The sequence below is a fragment of the Rhinichthys klamathensis genome, unplaced genomic scaffold, assembly GCF_029890125.1.
Source record: "Rhinichthys klamathensis goyatoka isolate OS25496 unplaced genomic scaffold, OSU_Roscu_1.1 h1tg000232l_1, whole genome shotgun sequence".
Classification (NCBI taxonomy): Eukaryota; Metazoa; Chordata; class Actinopteri; order Cypriniformes; family Leuciscidae; genus Rhinichthys; species Rhinichthys klamathensis.
In genome coordinates this window covers 2,553,411-2,566,162 of record NW_026606756.1, presented here as the reverse complement: position 1 = coordinate 2,566,162, position 12,752 = coordinate 2,553,411, and positions in this window count along the sequence as shown.

Sequence of the window (12,752 nt, the reverse complement as noted above, 5' to 3'; positions counted from 1 at the left end):
GCAAAAGAGTCGGCCTCAAATTCACAACCTCACTGGGATCATCTCTTCCTCTTAAAAGGGCATAGAACAGGAAAATTAGCTGTCCAAAGGGTCAACAAAGTTTACCTTTTTTGCTGACAGATATAGATTCAAATGGAAAGCAGCCATAAAGAGAAAAGAATGAAGTGATTTTAAAAAGATGTGGGTTAGAAAAACAATGAAACGGTCATTGTTGTTAAATTATCATAGTTAAAACATTCAAATGGAGCAATCAGCAAATAGCAGTGTTTAATCACATAGCATATTGTGAAAATCGGATACGCCCTGTCCCAAATGACACCGTCAGCCCTTGCGTTTATTGTCCAAGTCTAGACTGTGATGAAGTAACGTCGCGCAGACTGTTGGGTAGTAGTCACTGTGAAGAATGTAAACGTGTTGATGCACATCTCCTGGACACCCTTCTAAATTATAAAACAACAGAAGGGACATCCTTACTGCTCAAACTGTGATCGAACTCACCTACAGTACCTGTAACCCTGAAGACCTCGATTAGCTGGTACAGGTGTATTTGGTTAGGGTTGGAGCTAAACTCTGCAGGGCAGTGGCTCTACAGGGCTGGATTTGAGGAACCCTGTCCTACTATCTTGTGGACTTCATGGACACATAAGCAAAGGCTGCAAGTCCAGATCCATTTGGGGCTGGGCTATAGATCACACAAAATCATTGCTCCGTAAATAATTATTTTAAATAAGCATAATTAGTCATTGGGGCAAACTGGACGAGGCTGAGAGCCGTGGGCTATATTTATTACAATATTTATTATATATATATATATATATATATATATATATATATATATTATATTACAATATTTATTATATTAGTATCTTCATATTATTAATATTACTATGATTAATATTAGTTTTTATAAATTATTTATTAATATTGTTTTTTTTAGCCAGCATGTTGTGCATGTTGTGTCAATTAGGTACTTTTATTTTTTATTGACATGGCAGATTGTAGCAAAAATGACAGTGCTCAAACAACAGTTGTTAGCTGAATACATTAATAAATAACAATTGATATTGAATACGATTTAGGTGTAATGAAGACCAAGTTCCAGTTAAATATCTTCATAATCCCCTATAATGTCTTTACGTCCTTCATTATGTGTGTATTCTGAGTGGCAGTTTCTGTCTGCAGATGATGAGGTTATAGTACGGGACAACATCTGAAATAAACAATTGAGTAGAGTTACATTGTGTTTCTTCCATTTGATTATGTAAAAACAATTATGTTCATGAAAATGAGCACAAATGGACAGAATGAGCCCTTTACCATGTTAAAAGGCAAAAGTGATATAAAGTCATGGTATATCTTTAATGTTTTTGTTCGTGACTGGTATGTTTAGGCATAAAGTCATAATTAAAAAAAAATCAAACAATATGGATCACAAATTACATATCTCTGTTACTTACTTTGTGGAGAAGAGAAGATCAGTATCCTTAACTGAACAGAGCTGCATGTACATGTTTTGTTAAATTAAAAAGAGAAAAATACATGATTGTTAGGAGATGATTGTTACAATTTTTAAAGTTATAATTTATAGACATTTTAAGAAAGAAATAATTTACCTGTTGAGAGTATGTTGACAGTGTAGTAACTGTAGTTGTATAGCTGATCTCCAAGAAAATCAGTAATGAGGAGGCTTTGACAGTTACAGATTTGAAAACAAAAAGGCGGGAATAAAGAACCCTAAACTCTAACACAAAGAACCATTTCAGCATATAAAGGGTTCTTCGGGACGATACGGTTCTAAATAGAACTGTTACTGCGAATAAAGAACCTTTAAAGAACCATCTTTTTTTGGAGTGTATAGTTTAAAACCCTTTCACGCATATGGGTCACTACAGTGGACAGCTATTTAAAAAGCATTTTCTTGAATTTCCAAGGGTTTTGATGGCAAAGTTGCACATCAATCTCTTCAGTGGACCCTGGTGCATCATCCTATACATTGCAACCAAGTTGTAAGCCATTGTGTTTTGAGTTTTCCCCCCTCCAAACCAAGATGGCCAATGGTCAGTCAGAAATGCCAAGTTGCTCCGGAATATCCACCCATTCCTTTTATCCTAGGAGACTCTTGTAGGTAAAAAAAAATTGCAGCATCAAGCAATATCCAATGAGTCATATCACAGTAAAATTTTCCAAGTTTTGATTTTAGATTGGGAGAAAAATCAGATTTATCATATGTCTATAGTGGACCACTATAGTGGACCTCATGCATCAATGGCTATATTTCAGCTACAATTCATACTTATACTGTGAATATTGTTTTTGAAAATACTTAATCTGCAGTAACTTTTTTTGACTGTAAATAAATGTATTTGTATTATTAGAATGTAATTTTCATTGACATCTAAAAAAGTAATGTAATTACATAATTGATGTGACTTGTAATGCATTGCTTTACTCATTTCATCAAAAAAGTAATCTAATTACGTAATGCATTACTTCTTAGATCAAAAAGTTATCTGTTTATGTAATGAATGTTGCTTGTAATGCATTTATTTACTCGTAACATCAAAAAGTAATCTCATTACGTAATGCATGTTACTTGTAATGCGTTTCTTTATTCGTAACAACAAAAAGTTATCTGATTATGTAATGCACATTACTTGTAATTAATTACTTTTTAGATCAAAAAGTAATCTGATTAGGTAATCCATGTTACTTGAAATACATTGCTTTACTCGTAACATTAAAACAAATCTGATTATGTAATGCATGTTACTTGTAACACATTACTTTACTTGTAACATCAAAAAAGTAATCTGAATGCGTTATGCCTGCCCCAACACTGCTCATTTCAGATGAGATTGAAAAAAAACGAATCGCTAGGTCTTCTCAGAAGAGGGCTATCCTAGAAATGTGTCCATCTCTAACATAATCAGAATTATCAGCTAATAAGGGTAAATTGACATACTCTGGTACACTGGAGGGAGCATCTGAGTTGTTTCCACAGTTGTACCTTGACAGGCTGTAGAAAATTCTAATGGAATCACGTCCTCATGTTCTGATATCAAAGATACACGAAGTGCAACTTGTATGAAGGTCAATTGCCTTTGCAATATTTTGGATTTATATATATATATTTTTATATATATTTTATAGTTTTCACATGATTTGATATAATTGTATTGATTAGTTTGTTAAATACACATACTTTATCTGTTTGATTATTGTATTATGTTTAATACAGTATCTCTTCAGTTTAAACCATAAATGCATGCTGTCCACTCAAGTGGACACCTGAAAATCTCTTTGAAAAATTTGTTTAAAAAAAAATCAAATCAAATCTTGTTTTTCATGCCTTAAGAGCAATGAGTTATCTGACTGATGTTATCATAATTCATGCATGAAATGGTTAAATAGAACGTTGCCCCAAAGTGCTTTGCAACAATGATGACATTAACACCAACATTTAATATTACATGCAACATAGCAAAAACAACTTATTCAAAAGCTAAAGAAAATAAATAGGTTTTTAAATAAGACTTAAAAGTGCCAATTGATGGAGCTCACTTGGGAGAGGGAGTGGGAATGGGATACTATTCCAGAGTTTGGGACCTACCACGGAAAAAGCACAATCTCCTTCCAAATTACAGTGAGGGACCATTAAAAGCTGTTGATCTGAAGACCAGAGAACTCTAGGAGAGTAGGGAATAAGAAGATCACTAATGTACTGGGGGGCAAGACCTGATAGTGCCTTGTAAACAAACAGGAGAATTTTAAAATCAATCCTGAATTTAACAGGAAGCCAATGTAAGGATGCCAGACAGTACAGGGGTACAATGGTCCCTCTTTCTCACTCCCGTTAAAAGCCTTGCAGCTGCATTTTGCACTAACTTGCGCTAACGCAGTCTGGGGGAGACCGTTATATAAAGAATTATCAGTCTATCCTTGATGAGAAAAGGGAATAAACCATAATTTCCAAATCCTTCCTGAAAAAAGAAAGTGCTTTAATTTAGTAATTGATCTCAGATTAAAAAAAGATACCGTTAACAACGGCAATCTGTGTATTAAAGTTTGGTGATGAGTCCACTATTACCCCTAAACTCTTTACATGATCTTCAAGGTAGGTGACATGGGAGAGCCTACAATCAAAACCTCAGTTTTACTCTCATTTAATTGGAGAAAGTTGTTGGAGAACCAGAGCTTAATCTCACTGCATTCATGTGAAGGAACTCTTTTTTATTTTAATATAGTTTAGAAAGTAATTTACTCCTGTTATGGCAGAGTCACATGATCCTTCAGAAATCATTCTAATATGCTGATTTGCTGCTCAATAAACATTTATTACGATCAAATAATATCTGTGCTGCTTAAAGCTGCAGTAGGGAGTTTTGAGAAAACGTTGACTTAGCCTGAAAATTTGAACAAGCACAACTTACAGGTCCCACCCCTTTGTCTGTGCTGCGCTACAGCCCTCCCTCCACAGCTCCTCCCCCACAGCGGAGCCTGCCGTGAACACGCAGGCTAGTAAGCAGGGCCACCGATGAGGGCAGATAAACAGTTACGGCACATTCACTTGTAGGGACGAAACATCAACAATATGCTTTACATTGACCAAGGCTAAATACTCACATACTTTGACTACAAACTTGGTCCTCAAATCATTACGTATTTTGCAATACATGTAATGTAACTTTATAATGTTGCACCCTTTCTATAAATAGCTAGTAAGAGGTAATATAACGGTAACTAACGTAACATATATAATATAATTCAAGTAATTGTTCTAGCGATGTGTAGGCCTAATGCTAGATAAAGTTTGCTAGTAGGCCTACATTTGTAACGGGGTTCAGTTGTTATGGTAAAAAGGAGGCGGGAACCGGCGAACGTTTAACAAGTTTAATAAATAAACAAATACAAAATGAAAGTATAAGCCAGCAGCCCCTCACGGACAACACACAAAACAGAACACACAACGTAAAATCACAACGTAAAATCAGGCCTGTTCCTCTCTCCACTGTCGCCTGTTCCTCTCTCCACTGTTCCTCTCTCCTCCTTTATGCTTCCGCTCCTCCGTGAGAGATGTGAGACCAGTGCGTCTCACAGGTGTCGTTCATTATCACTCACGCCACGGGCCTCGCACCGCTCTCACGCCCCTCGGCCTCGTCCTGCTCGCCACAACATTATGACAAGCAGTGAATTAGCAGGTTTCAATTGTTGCTTTGCACAGTGCGTGACATTTTATCTACATGTTAAGCGGCTAGAGTTTTGACACCGAGTCAACGGGCTCTGTCTAATTCTTTCTTTTTCGCTTGTTTATCGTCATCTGTCTTTTTCCTTTTACCCGTCTTTGTTTTATGAGAAGGTGCCACTCGAGAAATTGGCAGTTTAGGTTGATTCTCCGCCATTAGCACAGCTGCGACACACTGGCAATCTTGAGTTTGGTTTGAACGACGGTATACGTGCTGTGAAAGAGAGGGGTGTGATCAGCGCGCGTGATTGGCACTGCTAAGACATTCCTCCTGGCTCTGATTGGTTGTTTCTGACCGGGAGCAGTGTATTTCTGCAAATGGCAATAGGACCACTGGGAGGAGCCAGAGGAGCTTGATTTTTTTTCCCACAGATTATCTGTCTCATATTCTACTGTCAGGACATAAATGACAGTTTTAACAAATATGTAAAAAATATTTTGTTACAAAAGTTACCTACAGCAGCTTTAATATTTTTGTGGACACTGTGATACTTTTTTCAAGATTATTTGATAAATATAAAGTTAAAATAACAACATTTATTTGAAATAAGAATCTTTTGTAACCATGTAAAAGTCTTTGCTGTAACTTTTGATCTAATTAATGCATCCTTACTAAATAAAAATAACTTTTTCTTTCTGACCCAAAACTGTTGAACGGTATTCTATAACTGTACATCAGTCCACATAAGGTATACTTTAAAAGCCATTTGTAAAAGTTTGAAAGCAAACAAAGTGGTTGTCAGATATATATATATGAAGAGTTCAGATGCAAAAGCCTCTAAGTGCCATCTGAAATTTTCTTATAGAATGATCATTTTTATCAAGCTTGTTTATTTAAGTTCAATAATTTCACTTAAATGACAATTAATAGGTAATTTTCATAGCTATTTAAGTGAAATTACTGAACTTAAATGTACGAGCTTGATAAAAATGATCATTCTAGAAGAAAATTTCAGATGGCACTTCATATATTCACACACTCAAGTTAGCTTTATAGTTGTCTGTTTGATGAGTTGTGCTGTACTTGCAAGTCATCCGAAAACATCCCAATCTACTTAACCTCTATCCACTCGCTGCACTGCTATAAGCACGGCTGATTCAGGTGTTTTGAAAGCTGCCAATATGAAAACTGTTATTTGATGAGGGCTGTAAAAAGCACTGATTTTCTGACAGAAAGAAAGGTTATGAGAGGAAGAGAGGGACTTAGCTGTTTCCCAGAGTGCATCACTATAAATTGAGAATTGAGGGTTATGGTCTCAAATTATCCCTCCAGAGAGGCCGCTTTGAGACTTGGTATCCAAACCCCTCAACATCAGACATCCTGCAGAAACAAACTGACTCATCTGTGCCTGCCAATCCAGCCTATGCTGCCCAGTAACCTCTTTACAACACTACACACTCAAGAGAGGACCAAGGAACAAAAGTAAGGCATTATGGATATTGATTTCCCACATATTCCATTTTCAGCTCCAAGGAAACTAAACTGTGAAAATGAGTTAAAATACTTTCTCTCAAATATCTTCATAGTGCCCAACCATTAGCATCTAGCCTGACATTTCACAGTAATTGCATTTACACTTCTCAAAATATTCACACAGGAATTACAGTAAACACACAATGTCACAACAACCTACTTCAAATTATGAAAGCTTCATCAGATATACATCAGGTGTTTTATTTTTGTTTTTTTTTGTTTTTACTAAAAGAAATTACGTATAACACGGATAATTGATGGAAACAAACAAACACACTACTGACATAATGCAGCCTGACTTATTGTATGTAAAAAAAAAAAAAGCACCGTCTGGAGAAATCATCCAAAGAATTAAATCAAACCATCCCCATGGTGTGTGTGTGTGTGTGTGTGTGTTTGTGGTCAGACACACACACAAATGAGAATGTTAAAGGGGTCATATAATGGTACATGCACTTTTACAAGTTGATTGTACTGAAATGTGTGTTGGCAGTGTCTGTACACAGCCATCATATAATGATAAAAATCCATCCAGTGGTTTTGTTTTAATCTCCTTATATGTTTTCCCCTGCCTCAAATCGAGCCGTTCGAGCCTGTGACGTCACAAGCTCTCACGCCCCTCCCACGATTGTTGAATGACAGCCGCGTTTCAACACAGACCCGCCCTCGCTCGTGAGCCATCTGTCAATCATAGTCTGCGCGGACCGGCGCGGTCATTGTTGATATGTTGGAGCACTGTCTATGAGCAGAATGGCGTCTAAGCGATTGTGGTGTTCTGTTCTTGGGTGTAATAACGACCACAGCAGTCATTTTAATGTTCCTAAATCCGAACCGCCGAAGACGCAGTGGCTGAGTTTGTTTTCGAAGGGAATATTCCCCACGAGCAACGTCAATGCTCTCATGTTTGCGCGAATCATTTCACACACCAGACTGCTTTATAAACGAGGAGGTATAAAGCTGGTTTTGCTAAGAAGCTGCTCCTGAAAGGATCGGTACTATCTATTCGTGTTCCTGCAGCTGCTCCAGAAGAACTGAAGTGAGTGCAATGTTTTATTCAACTTTATATTAATCCTTGTAAATCGCTTGCACGCTTCACGATGAATGCGTCTAAGGTTTACACTCAGGGTACATTACGGCATGTTTTCTATGTATGACGTTCTCAAAATTATACTGAACAACGTGTTATGGTTATTGTGTTACAAACGGTGTACGCCAGAGCCGGCTCTGGTGTACGCATAGAACAGAGAGGCGGAGTCAGCAAAGCTCATGATCATTTAAAGTCATATGCACTGAAACGGCGTGCTGAAAACAGAGCTGTTTTTTACCAGGTAAAATAAGTGTTTTCTTACAATACTAATGAGAATTTATAATTAAAGTATATTACAAACTTTTAATTTAGACCCTAAAGAATCATATTAGCTTGTACAAAAATGGCAGTATATGACCCCTTTAAGTCTCAATTGATTCCTGCTATGCTCTTAAAGGGAAATTTCAATTATGTCGTTCCAAACCTGTATGACTTCTTTCCTTCTGTGGAACACAAAAGAAGTCAAATGCATATTGTCAAATGTCAAGTCAATCATATTGTTTGTGAGTTAATGAGAAACATGTTTCAAAATATCTTAATTTGTGTTCCACAGAAGAAAGAAAGTCAAATGGAATTGCACGAGGATGAACATGGACTACCATAGTGCTGAATATAGTCTGATAAAATGTCATTATCACTTGAGTCACAGCAGTATGGCTGCTTTTGTTTTGTGAAAACTTTGTTTACTTCTGTTTGTTTGTATCTGCTTCTTTGGGATCTAAGAGTGGATAACGAAGTAAAAAGATGTATCACATCGCCAACAAAGACTTACTACAGATACTACTGTGAAAGCTGTGCAGCTGAACAAAAATGTCAACAAAACATGCCCATTAAGGCCTTAATAAAAAGTGACAGTGTTACAGGCCAAACAGTACCAATAAACAGCCTAGCTGGAGCTAACAGCCCCAGCAAAAATACGGTAAACACAGATATATAGCTGCGCCTCTAGAGTAACATCTGAGCATCCCTAGTGTCCTTTCATGAAGTCTTGAGCTCTCTGTAAGGATTCTCCAAGGGGTCAGGTGGACCGAAAGCATTGAATTAGATGGAACTTACTAGCAAGCTAATGAAGATTTTTCCAATATGACTTAAAACAGCGTGTTCTGTTCCTTAATAACCAATAGTCCGATAGATGACAGGATTGATACACAGTACTCCACTTAAGAAGCATTTTCATCAATTAAACTTAAGGATGAGACGGTATCATAAAAGACAAACTTTAAGAATTAAGATTGTCCTTCCATAGAAGGTCAATATAATTGTATATTTATGGGACAATATCAATTTGATAAAAAAGCTGACTAAAACATCTGCAAGAAGAGTGGAATTGTAGCTCTCTCCCTCAGTGATGTGCATCACTTGCTTTTAATTGAAAACGAGCCAATTGGTTTTGCATTATTCTGTCATTCCCAGAGGAAAATTGACTGAAAATAGATTTGCAACAAATTGGAAATAGACAATATTCCTTAAAAACTAGAAAACAAACAAACAGATCAAGTAAATAACAACTTTGAAAGAACTGACGGCGCACAAGCACACACACACACATTCAGACAGTAATGGTACTTAAACAGAGGGCAGAGGAGAATCCCGCAGGCTCCGCTAGGTGTTTGGCAGTGAGGGAGGGTTTTAGATAAATGACGCTGCCCAGGAGCAGTGCCCTGGGACATGGCCCCAGCCTGCCCCCCTGCCTTTCCCTGGCTAAATGGGCCGTTTCTGGGATGCCGGGGGCACAAGCATATGCCACCAAATCCCTAGTGAGGTCTAGCAGAGAGTAAACAGAGACTCTGCTAATGGAAGACTGCCTGCTTCTGACCTTCAACTGATCTCTCCTCTCCTCTCCTCTCCTCTCCTCTCCTCTCCTCTCCTCTCCTCTCCTCTCCTCTCCTCTCCTCTCCTCTCCTCTCCTCTCCTCTCCTCTGCTCTCTCTATCTCTCTCAGTCTCAGTCTTGCTCTCCTCAGTCTTCTCACTCAAAATCACTCTCTGTCATTATTTCCAAGTCTCCTCTTTATTTAAAACTCTTTTTATATCATTTCTTGCATGGTTAATGAATTAAGCTTCAAACTGAAATTTAGGTAGACTTTGTTTATATCATCATGCCAACAACATTGATAGAGAAAATGCACAGAAACACCAGGGCAAAATGCAAAAGAAATGGCAAAATTGCATATACATGTATAAATCCAGACACATTCAGACAGGGCAACTCCACTGTGTGGCTGAACCATCATAAACAGCAAACTGGAAGCATTTAATGGTGCACACCCAACGCTAATGTGCAGCTTGGACTAAATAAGACGTCTGAGAGCAGAAATAGGCCTCGTCCTGTTGTTGATGCTGTCACGAAAACCCACAACATACTTATGTTGTTCTGTTTTATACTTTTCTGCAAGGGAACAAGGCCGTAACCAGGGTTTGAAAATTAGTGAGGTCCGGGGTGTTGTGTAAAGAATTTTGCTATAATAATGGTTTGGCCATTGGACCCACATTTCCCAATGGACATTAAGCTGTGACCCTTTTTTTTAATGGAATTTGGCATATATATATATATATATATATATATATATACAGGGGTTAAATTTGGATTTAATTATGTGTGGGGTAGTCTCTCACTAGGGGGGTCCGAGGGTTTGCCCCCCCGGGATTTTTTTGTGAAAAATAAACCAAAATGGCACTTTCTGGAGAGTTTTGTGCAAAGAAAAAGTAGGTCTAGCAAGTGCAACGCAATCTCACGACCAATTCGTCCGAATTTGACGAGTGATTAAAAGATGGCTAATTCGTACGAATTCGTACGACCTCATTCGTAGGAATTTGTACATTTGTCTAAACCCACGTGATGGGTAGGTTTAGGGGCGGGGTCAGGGTCATTCGTACGAATTCATACGAATTGGGCAACTCGTCAAATATGTACGTTTTAGCAAAAATCGTACTAATTCGTACGAGTGAGGTCGTACGAACTGTTACGAATTAGCCATCTTTTAATCACTCGTCAAATTCGGACGAAATTCACACAGATCAAACACAAATATGCTGACTGAATAGATTGCTAGTTGAGAAACACTGCTTTAATTAATGTTTTTATGATGGCTTTGTGAAAGGTTAACTAAACAGCATGAGCCGTCTTCCAGCTGGCCAGTAAGTTATTTGGCAAATTTCATTCTGTAGGCTAACATACAGATCTGTTTTATGCTATTGTTTTTGATAGTGTTATACATTTCTTACAGATAATCGATTGTCATTGCGTTTGTCTTACCGAATGTGGTAGCTTTATGCAATTACAGTTTGTCTATAAGCTTCTTTTTTTTTAAATGTATTAATGCCGACAGTTAAATGTTGCCAGATATTGCTACGAAAAACAAGCAAAACAAAATAATAATAATAATCCGAAATAAGTTCAAAGCTTGTGTTTTGGAAATAAGGTTAATATATCACTAAACCTTTCCACATTAATAACTTCCTAAAGTGTCACATTAAATCAGAAAAACAGGTGACTACTGCCACCTTTCTATTAGGTGGATCTGGCAACACGGAGGCTGCACCCGCGTTCACAACGCGCTCTCAAGCCCCGTTCAGTTCACTGCGCCAGCTTCTCGCAGCAACATGAATTGCAAACACTCATATGAGGTGGTTTAAACACTGCTAATTAATCATTCAGAGAGCTTGACATTTTATTTTTGAATGTAAAAAAAATGACCGAGGTCCGGACCTCGGTGACCTCATAGCTGGCTACGGCCATGCAAGGGAATAACCATATTTACTTCACTGACCACACACACACACACAGACGTGTTGGAGTGTGACTTTGGCATTGCTTTATGCTGCCATTGTTGACAACGTGAAAGTTGAAAACTGTTGAAAAACTGGTGTGATGAGATAAAACGGTTAAAACTGTATCCAATGTTCACTCTGACACATTGTCCTGGGCCAATTCAGTCATTTAATCACATTTATCTCAATTTTACAAGCCTACAATAAGTATTTCTATCGTTGCAGAGTGGGCATATGTTTCATACAAGGGTAAATAATGGGAATTATGGGGAAATTGAGTCCTGACCTACTTCTGCCCTGATAGTGTGCTAGTAGATAAGAGAGTCTAAAACAGAAATGACAGTCTGATATGTCATGGTGAGAGTGAGGAGAGCAGAATGTGTGAGCTAAATCGGAGTATTAGAGGCCTCGGGCAACTGAGATGAATCAGTGCTTTCCAAAGACCTTCTAAACTCAGAATGGAACCATCTTAAACGGAGCAGAAAAACTGAATCACTTTATACTGGTAAATGTGTCAATACAATAGGTATTGTATAGACACAATATTGTAATGGCAAATCATTTGTTAGCAAATACTGTAAAAGGTGTCATTGATGCGTGTATTGTGTGAGGATTATCTGTTGGACTTCACTATGTATTGTATATCAAAAAGATGTGGATAATGACTTAACAGAGTTTATGAATTAATGAGAGTACAGTGTTTACGCATAATGTCCCCTAAAAGAATTTGGACAATTAAGTCACACTTAATGATTGAATTTAAATGTCAGTGTCAATAATAGCAAACCATTTTTTCTCCTCCTAGGAAGGGTATTTAGGTGGTCCGTACTTGTTGTTAAATTACTGCAAAACAGAAGAAAAAAATCTGAATTATTATTGCATAAAAAATATCAAAAATAAAACAAATGATTTTAGACATTTTCTCAGAACTATTTTAAAAGAAAGTATCTAAATACATTTTCTCTTCATTTTAAGTTTTAATAATATTTGTATTAATTTTATATTGAAGCAAATTTGCTTGCTTTGAAATGTTTATGTATGTGTATATATATATATATATATATATATATATATATATATAGATATAGATATATACGTATATTTAGATATTTAGAAGTGTGATACTTTTAATTGTGGGTCAGGTGTATATTTTGGTGTCACTGTACAAGCAAATGCATGC